Source organism: Solanum pennellii, chromosome 1 (genome assembly GCF_001406875.1).
Source record: "Solanum pennellii chromosome 1, SPENNV200".
NCBI classification, from domain to species: domain Eukaryota; kingdom Viridiplantae; phylum Streptophyta; class Magnoliopsida; order Solanales; family Solanaceae; genus Solanum; species Solanum pennellii.
Window position 1 is genome coordinate 16,572,519 of NC_028637.1, and position 11,745 is coordinate 16,584,263.

Here is an 11,745-nt window from a genome sequence, read left to right on the forward strand (position 1 = left end):
GGATAGTGGTATAAAAGAAGGCTTGATGAACTAAAAGATTGAGAGTAGTGGATCGGGTGTCACGTTTCGACACCAGGATAGTATATGGATCGGAGTGTCACGTTCCGACACCAGGATAGTATATGGATCGGAGTGTCACGTTCCGACACCAGGATAGTAAATGGATCGGGTGTCACGTTCTGACACCAGGATAGTTTATGGATCGGAGTGTCACGTTCCGACACCAGGATAATAGATGGATCGGAGTGTCACGTTCCGACACCAGGATTAGTAAAGAGAATGAATCTTGAAATATGTTGATATACTTAATCTAAAGAACCTGTTTCCCAAAAAGAGTATGATGTGGAGGCTTGAGTCCTCATAGATGTGTTTGGTGATGTTGTAAATGATTCTTATACTTGTTGCTATCACCTGTTAAGAATATTAGTTGATTTTATGTATTATCTGAAATATATTGCTTTCTATTGCCGATGATACCTACTCAGTACTAGTGTTTTGTACTGACCCCTACTTGTAATTGTTTTTCTTTGTTATTTGTGGAGTGCAGCAAACGTGCCGTCGTCTTCAACTCAACCGCAACTCTAGCCAGTCTTCATCACGTCGGATCCCAGGGTGAGCTAATGCTTCTAGATTGGACTGGATCTTCTCCTTCATGTCTTGATGCCTTGGAGTTCCGGTATGGACTAGCTGTTATTTATTTTAGCTTCCTAGATATTCTTAGATTTAGTAAATTGAGGATAGATGTTCTTGTGGTGATGACTTCCAGTTTTTGGGAACAATAAGTATTGAGTTTTTAGAAGTTATTTAATTGATTTTCATTAATGAGTTTTAAGTCTTCCGCATTGTATTTTGTTCATTATGGTTAAAATGTTTGGGTTTAGATTGGTTGGTTCGCTCACATAGTTGGATAAGTGTGGGTGCCACTCACGACCCGTTTTGGGTCGTGACACAAAGATATCTCCTTTGATGTCATGAAATCATGACAAAATAGTTGATGATGGAATCATAAGGCATCCAGCTGATTCAACGGCATCGAAAAATATTGATGAGCTTCACCCATCTTTTGATGCTGAGTCTCACAATGTACGACTCAGACTTGGTAGTGATGGTTTCCAACCATTTGAAATATCTAAAAATATGTACAACATTTTGCCCGTGGTGCTTACTCACTATAATTTGCCACCTTGGCTTTCCATGAAGCAAGAGAATTTTATTTTATCAATGCTTATGCCTGGCCCTCAGAGTTCTGGTGATGCAATTTTTGATAGAGGAGTTGAATGATATATGGGAAAGTGGAGTTGATACATTCGATTCATAACATGCAGATTGTGGAAAAGTAATGACTTTACTGGACGGAGTACGAAAGGAAAACTGGCTTGCCGATGTTGCAATATTAATACACTAGTGAAAATACCCGTGCTTCGCGCGAGAAATTTATATTGCAGAATTTGTAAAATAATCCTTAAAATCTATCAGTCATTAAACCTAAAACTATATATTATCTTACACACAAGAATATGTAATAAGAACCACTAACAATGTAAAGGAACATAGAAATTATTACATCTTATCATTTATCTTTAATAATCTATACACACAAATTAATGACTGTAAAAATACATCGAAGATTTGTAACATAAGCAATGATGCCTGTTAGCCACTCAACAGGAACAAGGTACATAAATATTTAATTATGATGAAGAAGAAAAGGAGATTCACAATTTTGTTTTCTAAAATGAGAGGAAAACTCTCTATTTATTGTATGAACAAAGGATGGTGCGCACAAATATTTATTGTGCCTTATCAGAACTTTTACAACTAATTGAAAAAGTTGCAACCCTTCGGTAGTGTCACAAATTTTCATAAAAGTCGCAACTCTTCATAAATGTCGCAACTTTTTATTAAAGTCGCAACTTTTTATTGAAGTCACAACTTTTCAAAAAAGTTGCAACTCTTTATAAAAGTCACAACTCTTCATTAATGTCGCAACTTTTCATAAAAGTTACAATTTTTTATGAAAGGTGAAGGTTAGTTTTGAAAATAAATAAATTAAAAGAGAATTCTTGTTTGTGGTGGCTCCACGCAGGCGTGCCTAATGTTCTCTTTTATATAATTATATGATATTATACAAGGCTAATAAATGGCCAAAACACTGTTATATGGGTCATAGACACTATCTTTCTCTTAATCACAAATGGAGAAATGATAAAGCATCATTTGATAACACAATTGAGCACAGGCTACCGCCTGAAATGTTTTCCGGTGATGATATTCTTGTTCAGATTGTTAATTTAGATGGGTTGCAATTAACAAAGGATCTACAGAAGAAGATTAAAATATCACTCAATAAAAGGGGTGATAACTGAAATAAGAAGAGTATATTCTTTGATCTTCCATATTGGAAAACCTTATCGTTTTGACATAATCTTGATGTGATGCACATTAAAAACAATATATGTGACTTCATTTTGGGGACAATCTTATATGTCAAAGGAAAAACAAAAGACACCTTGAGTAATCGGTTGGATTTACAACAATTAAAAGTACGAAAAGAATTGCATCCAATACAAAATTGAGATAAATATGAGTTGTCTGCAGCACTTTACACATTATTTGATGAAGACAAGTAACTTTAGAGGAATTTAATGGTCCAAAATGGATTATCCTCAAATATTTCGCAATTTATCAACCTTAAGGATAAAAAAAATTCAGGATTAAAAATTCTTGATTTTCATATAATTCTACAACATTTATTTCCTATTGTAGTGTGTGGTATGCTTTGCAAATCCGTATCTGAACTACTTATTGAGTTGTGTATTTTTTTCTAAGTGCTTGGAGCAAAATGTTTGAGCGTAGAGGAGTTGGAACAAATAGTAGCTCCAATACAAAGAACACTGTGCAAGTTAGAAAAGGTGTTCCCTCATGTATATTTTGATGTCATGGTGCACTTGTCTATTCATCTACCTAATGAAGCTAAGATTGCCGGACCAATTTTGATATCGACGGATGTATCAAATAAAGAGATACCTACACTTTTTGAAGTGTTTTGTTGATCATATGGCTCACCCTGAAGGTTTGATTGTAGAGGGATATTAAGTAGTTTAATGTATGATTTTATGTCAAGGTATTCGAATACAATAATGATAAAGTTCAATTATTTGGAGAGAAATTATGATGGTGATGTAATTGAATCTGAAGGTGATTTGACAATATTTTGTGAAACTTTTTTTAGTTTAAACGATAGCACACCAGACAAACTTGATTCAAACGATATGGAGGGCACACATTTTTATATTTTGAAGAATTTTAATGAAATTAAACCATTTCTCGAGTAAGTATTGATTTAATCTAATAATTTATTTATACCTTGTCTATATGTTTAATTTGAAATAACATGTAAGACTTCAATTCTTTGTTAGAGAATTTTCACAAATTTATTGTGAGACCTCTAAAAAAAGTTTAGATATGGAGTTGAATAGAGTATTCATCAGTAGGTTACAAATAAGGTTTGTAGAAATTAATCAGTTCTGTTAAATAAATTATGCAATTGTATTTTGTTTCCTTAAATGTTATTTGATGTTGTTAGGTTGCAGGGTTATACATACATGATGATAGTAAGAGAATTGAAGATTCCTATCTTTATCACGTGGCCCTGTCTCATATCTCACAAGATTCAAAGGACATATTGTTGATGGATATAGGTTCATATTAAAGAGTATGATCAACATTTGAAAACTCAAAATTTTGGACTAGTTGTAGTAGGTGTGATTGGTGAAGAAAAAAAACATATGAATTACTATGGCTAGTTAACCGAGGTTCTTCAATCACAATTTGATGGGTGAAGAAGAGTGATTTTATTCCGATGTATGTGGTTTAATGTGTATGATCAAAAGAGGGGAGTTAAAATGGATGAATATAGCTTTGTAAGTGTTAAACGTGGGTGACAGTTTAAAATGAATGAGCCTTTTAAATTAGCAAGCCAAGCATCACAGGTATTTTATGTTATCGATCATTCCAATAAAGGTTAGCACAGTGTAAAAGTATCAACCTCGTGATTCTTTTGATAATTTCGAAAAAAAGGATGTTGACTTAGAAGAGATTGATAACTCTACAAAATTAAAAATAAAAAGAACTCATTAAGGTTTGGAGCATTGTCATTCTTTCTTTAACTTTATTTTTTATGGTAATGATTCTTTATAGCATTCCTATGAAATTTTTTTTATGCACTTGGTCTTTAATTTTACCTTGATCTTACTATAGTAGAAATGGTTATTGTAAGGAAACTATGTCACATGTACATGTGTTTCTTTTCTGAATGAATTTTCAATTAACATATCTTCTTATGAAAAACTTCATAACCTATTTAAACTTTTTGTTGGAAGACTTTGCTCGTATTTTTTTGTATTATCTAGGTTGACATGAATCCCTCACAAACTCTGAAGTATGAAATGGGACAAACATCGAAAATTCTGAAGCATGAAATCATTTGCCTTAGCAAAGGGACTAGGTCAAAATTTGAAAACTATGAGCACTATCAGAGTTAATGCTGAACATAGGACTCCGATTGCCAGAAAGAGAAGTTACTATACAACAACTTCTAAGTTGAATAAGCTAGCACATTATAGTTTCCATGTGCATCCTTGTTTTGAAGAAAAGGAAGACAATGCTCCCCTCCATCAAGAAGTTCTAATGAATCGATACACTTTGACCAGTGATGCAAGGGGTCAGGGACAAAGCTTAAGGATAATTTCTTACAAAAGGACTATGATTTGTGAAAATACAAATACTACAACAACTTCTTGTCTAAAAATGCCAGAAAAGATAATCATCCATGTGCCTCCTGATTTTAATCCAATGGAAGACAATGACACCCTCTTTCTAGAAGTGGAAGTGACTCAAGATAATCAAAGAAGTGATCGTTTGCAAAAGAGTTAGCCTTATTAATATTTTTGATCAAGAAATTCTACTTAGCTTTCTCTACTTAATCTCCTTTGAATTCATTTTGTTACTGATGGGAATAAACTTCTAATTTTTGTTGACTTACATCAAAATTTGCAGCCCGATTTGAACTTGATAAGTCCAAAAAGTTATTGAAGTGCCTCGAGTTGCCCAAAGAAGTCATACTACTATTTAATTTTGTTTGTGCAAATTCTCTTTGTTAGTTGAATTGAAGTCTTGATTTTTTTTATTTGCACTAAAATCTGCGTGTGTGTTTGAATCCAGAGAAGCAAAATATGTGGTCAAAGTAGCTCAAAATTCTAAGGGAAATCAAATAGTAAATATTTTCTTGCTGTTAGTTGTTAAGAAACAAAAATATTATCTATGAATCGTTTCCTTTGGAAGATATGTTAGCATATGACTAGCATTTTTCAGGAACAAGGACCTTCGAGATAAGGGTAATATAATTCATTATTTGTCTCAGTAGCTCCCCGTTCTGGAAGAATTGCAATCCTTCATCAGCAACATCTTTTTTAGATGCTGTCCATTCCCCTTTCGGTATCACATTTTATTTTTTTGGCAACTTAAGGCCAGATTACTTGTAATAGTTGTTGGAATAATATACCACAAATACAAAATATTACTATTCAAATAAAATGAACAAAAAATGAATATATTAATTTTTAGGCTGAGTAACGAATATCTTACTCACTTTAAGGAGATTCAAGCTCACTGCGACATAATGTACACCGATCCAGCAGTATAACTCTTGACTCGTCCCCTGCAGGATACAATAGATCAACAACAGTGTATAACTCAAACAACTCCGGATTAGTTGAAGGGTCCAAAGCTCCACAACAGAACACCTTCCTTCAACATATAATACTCTCTTTTGTATAGCGAATATAATTGAAGACTTAGAATGTTTTGTATGTCTCAACTCTCTCTTTCACTACACTAACCTCAATATAATACCATTCATCTTTTTCACACTATATTTTCTTGTACTTCTCTTGTTTCTGCTACTATATCTACAAAAATGAATACTACACTATTTATAGGTGATGAATTTTTCCTTACAATGAATAGAAGATTGTGGGTAGTAAATTTAAAAAATAAATGGCTTAAATGTTACATAAGTTACAAGACATAAATATAGAATAATGGATAAAATGTAGAGTTGGTGGTTACATAAATTACAAAAAATTAATGACCATTTTGTTTCACAATTGATGAATCTATATTGTGAGATATAATATATATATAGCTATTAATATTAAAATGTCACACCAACAGATACAATTTAGTTTAAGGTGGACTATTATGCATAATGAAGGTGTGCTCTGCATTAAACCGTCACTTAGTAAAACAATAATCTTTACTCCAGAGTCAGTTCTGGTCTCACACTTGAACTATGACTGCTTAAGGGAAATAAAGAATTACTGCTTACATACAATAATTAAGGTGTTGACATAAACATTAATAGCCAGCTCATCACGTCCTTGTGCTAACCCAGTTTCATGAGTGTTTTTGAGAACAAGCTCATTCTCATAGAAAGTGACCTACTTTCACACTCACATAGGTGAAATCTGTCGAGGGTGCTCCCATAAGTTGACACCCCACTCATATGAGATACAAACTTTCATTAGGAGTTTAAAGACTCAAACTCCACAAATATTTATAGGATAAATGCACTCACATCATAGAGATTGAATAAAATTAACACTAGTGGATCTCACAACAAGTCATCATATGATTCGTTCTTCCTATTGAACCAGGTTATAGGATCTCTAGTCCCCAGGTTGGATTTACTCATATATGACTCAAAATTTATGAACTTCAATTTTCATCCCCCTCGATGTGATTCATACTCTTTATCTTGCTAAGGCCTTAGTTCATGAATCTGTAACATTATCACAAGTTTTAACACAATCAACATTGATGGTATACCAACGATCAATATGATCTCACAATAATGTATTTTTCTCCTCATGAGTCTAAATTACCATTATAATAAAAATTTTATATCTAACCACTATAGTGGTGCTTTCACATAATCAAAATTAGAAAAATTATTTTCTCAAAATAAAGTGTTTCAATTCACTTTTTCACTAGTGGAAGTTTAATTTATTTTTTTATTTTTACTTCAACCTTCATAATAGAGATATCAAAAAATTATTTGCTTTTCTCATCCCACCAAATTTTTTTTCTCGTCTAGTTTGGTTGTACCTTCAAAGTACTTGTACTGCAAATACAATATCAAGTCAAGTTGTTAGTCACATAGCTTATATTTTTATTAGACTAGCAAGCTCCATTTGATTTTATTTGTCACAACTTTCTCAGACAATTGAATCAAAAAGAGTTGCAAGACTCATACAAGCAACAAAATTGCATTTCACAATTATTTCAATATTATGTGACTTGACAAGGAAAACTTAATAACATGTTTTAGGGTATTTTTTCATTTCAAGAATGAAATTTATCTCATCATAGCATTTCATGTTAAATGACTACTCAAAATGGTATACATAATTTATTGTAAATTCTCATGTTAGAGCTAAAAATCATCAAATTATAGCCAAATAATAACATGCGATTTATTCAACAATTAATATATATGCACTCGCAACACTTTTTTTGGGCATTTTTCAACGATGCAAAGATCACAATTTCACAATGATTTTTTTTTTATTCATTTCATAAACCCCCACTATTTCAAGAATTCAAACATCATTTTTTTCATGAAAAGTAGATTCACTTTGTTCATTAAGATACTAGGTAATTTTTTTTTTTACCTTTTCTCCACATTTGAGCAAGTAGAAAATACTTTACCGTACACCTCTTCTCTTCCATATCTTGAAGAGAGCGACGTTTGAGCGGAATGATGTTGAGATCCCTATCTTGATAAACACATTTTTTCAAATAGTAACAAAACATGCATCCTTAAAATTGTTGGTGTAATATACCACAAATACAAAATACTACAGTTGAAATAGAATGAACAAAAAATGAATATATCAATCTTTATGTTGAGGCACTGATATCTCGCTTTCTTTAAGGAGATTCAATTGCACTGCGGGCATACTGCAAACCGATCCAGCAGTATAACTCTTGACTTGTCCCCTCCAGGATACAACAACCCAAAAACAGTGTAAAAATCAAACAATTCCGGATTAGTTGAAGAGTCCAAAGCTCCACAAAAGAACACCTTCCTTCTACATATAATACTCTCTTTTGTATAGAGAATATAATTGAAGAGTCAGAATATTTTGTATGTCTCAACTCTCTCTTTCTACACTAACCTCAATATAATATCATTCATCTTTTTCACTCTATATTTTCTTGTACTTCTCTTGTTTCTTCTCCTATATCAACACAAATGAATACTACAATATTTATAGGTGATGAATTTTTCTTTGGAATGAATTGGAGATAATAGGTAGTAATTTTGAAAAATGAATGGCTCAAATGTTACATAAGTTACAAGACATAAATATAGAATAATGGATGAAATGGAGAGTTGGTGGTTACATAAATTACTAAAAACTAATAACCATTTTGTTTCACAATTGATGAATGTAAAGACACACAAATTAATATCCATCAATAGGCATAACATGATACATATTGTGAGATATAATATATATAGCTATAAATATTAAAATGTCACACCAACAACCCCCCACTCATTTTAATATTAAGATAAGAGGGTTTTTCACAATTTAGTTTAAGGTAAACTATTATGCATAATGATGGTGTGCTCCGCATTGAACCTTCACTTAGTAAAACAATAATCTTTACCCTAGAGTCAGTTCTGGTCTCATACTTGAACTATGACATGACTGCTTAAGGGAAATACAGAATTACTGCTTACATACAGTAATTAAGGTGTTAACATAAACATTAATAGCCAGCACATTACGTCCTTGTGCTAACCTGGTTTCATGAGTGTTTTTGAGAACAAGCTCATTCTCATAGAAAGCGACCTACTTTCACACTCACATAGGTGAAATCTGTCGAGGGTGCTCCTATAATTTGATACCTCACTCATATGAGATACAGACTTTCATTAAGAGTTTAAAGACTCAAACTCCATAAATAATTATAGGATAAATGAACTCACATTATAGGGATTAAATAAAATTAACACTAGAGCATCTCACAACAAATCATATGATTCGTTCTTCCTATTGAACCAGGTTATAGGATATCTAGTCCCCAGGTTGGATTTCCTCATACATGACCCAAAATTTATGAACTTCAATTTTCATCCCCCTCAATGTGCTTTAGACCCTTTATCTTGCTAAGGCCTTAGTTCATGAATCTGCAAGATTATCACAAGTTTTAACACAATCAACATTGATGGTATACCAACGATCAATATGATCTCACAATATTGTGGTTTTCTCCTCATGATTCTAAATTACCATCATAATAACAATTTTATATCTAACCACTATAGTGGTGCTTTCACATTTAATCAAAATTAGAAAAATTATTTTCTCAAAATAAAGTGTTTCAATTCACTTTTTCACTAGTTGAAGTTTAATTTATTTATTGTTTTTACTTCAACCTTCATAATAGAGAAATCAAAAAATAATTTGCTTTTCTCATCCCACCAAATAACACCAAATTGTTTTCTCATCTAGTTTGGTTGTTCCTTCAAAGTACTTGTACTGCAAATACAACATCAAGTCATGTTGTTAGTCACATAGCTTATATTTTTATTAGACTAGCAAACTCCATTTGTTTTTATTTGTCACAACTTTCTCAGAAAATTGAATCAAAAAGAGTTGCAAGACTCATACAACCAACAAAATTGCATTTCACAATTATTTCAATATTATGTGACTTGACAAGGAAAACTTTATAACATGTTTTAGGGTACTTTTTCATTTCAAGAATGAAATTTATCTCACCATAACATTTCATGTTAAATGACTACTCAAAATGGTTTACATAATTTATTTTAAACTCTCATGTTAGAGCTAAAAATCATCAAATTATAGCCAAATAATAACATGCGATTTATTCCACAATTAGAACCTTGAAAATAAATAAGTATGATTTGGGGAGCCTGATTTATATTACTCTAAGTACAAATTAAATGATTAAACATTAGAGTTCATTTAAATTATATTCCTCTTATACTCATTTTATCCTTGTGGAGTGGATGCAGTTGTGCTCTGGAATTACATGGATAAAAGAAATACAGTTGTGGGTATTCTCACATTTTTCTCTGTGTGCTTTGTCTAGTTGTCCCTTGGTTTGGAATTGTGGATTGGTATCTCTCAAAGGCGAAGAAAATATAGTGACCCGATAGCATGGTATTTTGGATATTCTGTATTACAATCTTATAGAACCTAGACCATTGTATACATTAATAAATTCAGAACTTGACACCTAAAACATAACTGCTGGATCATTCCCTAGATTCTTTTGATTATTTAGTGTTTTGTTGGGTATTAAAAGGTGTGAATGAAAAATGAAAAGTTGTGACTTTTATGAAGAATTTCGACTTTAATGAAATGTTGCAACTTTTATGTAAAGTTGCAATTTTATGAAAAGTTGTGACTTTTATGGAAGGTGGTGACCTTTCCGAAAGATTGTGACTTTTCCGCTAAGTCACAATAAGAAAATTTTTGTACTATCCTTTGTTTTCAATGAATTTAGGGATTTCCTCTCAGTTCAAAAACTTAATGTCTGGACTTTTTCTACTACTACTAAATTTAGTATTCTAAGAGTACTTTACTGCCGTTAAGTGGCTTGGTGACACAAACGTTTTGGCTATCAATACATTGGTGATTGATATCATTTTATCCTGGGAGGACATATTAAAAATCAAACCTCGAATAATAGAGGGGAATAATTTTATTTAGGGGACACTGTGCATTCAGTGGACTTGATCTTCTTTCTGTTTTCTACATTGTTGTATGTGTTACAAATTTTAGATTTGTCAATTAGTTTTTGTTGTTCTGTTCTTCAGTAGTTCATTAAACTTTGTAACTTTAAGAATTGCTAATCTTTGATAAGGTACTAATGCAGTTAATTATAGAGGGTAGACAGTCTTTAGTTGTACTACTTTCCATGATGATCGAGACTACATGCTTATAGAATTAGGCATACCTATGTTTTAATTAGGATGTGTTCCTTTGTTCTGAACTGAGTTCCTTTCCTGCACGTTCACCTTAGTATGTGTGTTGTGTGTTAAATCCTTACTATATAGTTTTAGAATAATGATCGCTAAACTTGTTGAGCTTTCTTTTTAAAAAAAAACAAATTACTCAATTTTTATTCTTGTCCAGCTTCAACTTCAGCTTTTGTTCAAACGTTTCACAGCTTTACAGTATCTGTTCTGGTTATAATAAATCAAGCACAGAAAATATTCGATTATACGTGCTGTCGTTCCCAGTCAATTAGGCAATCAAAGAAATTTTACTCCCTGTACAAAACTAAGAAGAATATAACACTGAAGTTTGATGTTCATCATTTGTTGTCTATGTATATTGGCTGTGGATTCCATTGAGACGCAAGTTCAGGTTCCCTAATTTAGTCTTGGCTAATTTTTATGAGTCTTTATATTCACCTTCCATTAGAACCCTTGTTAAAGACAGTATGCATTTTCCCATGAAATCCTTTCCAAATGTGTCATGGTCCCAGACTTCCAGCATTAACAATTCATGTAATCCGTCCTCAACAACAAAGTCAAAATTTTGATTCCATACCGGGTTTAGACTTTCATTTACAACCGTGGTTTTTCTCTTAACTACATATGGGTCAGCCTTCCCCCCCCCCCCCCCCCCCCCC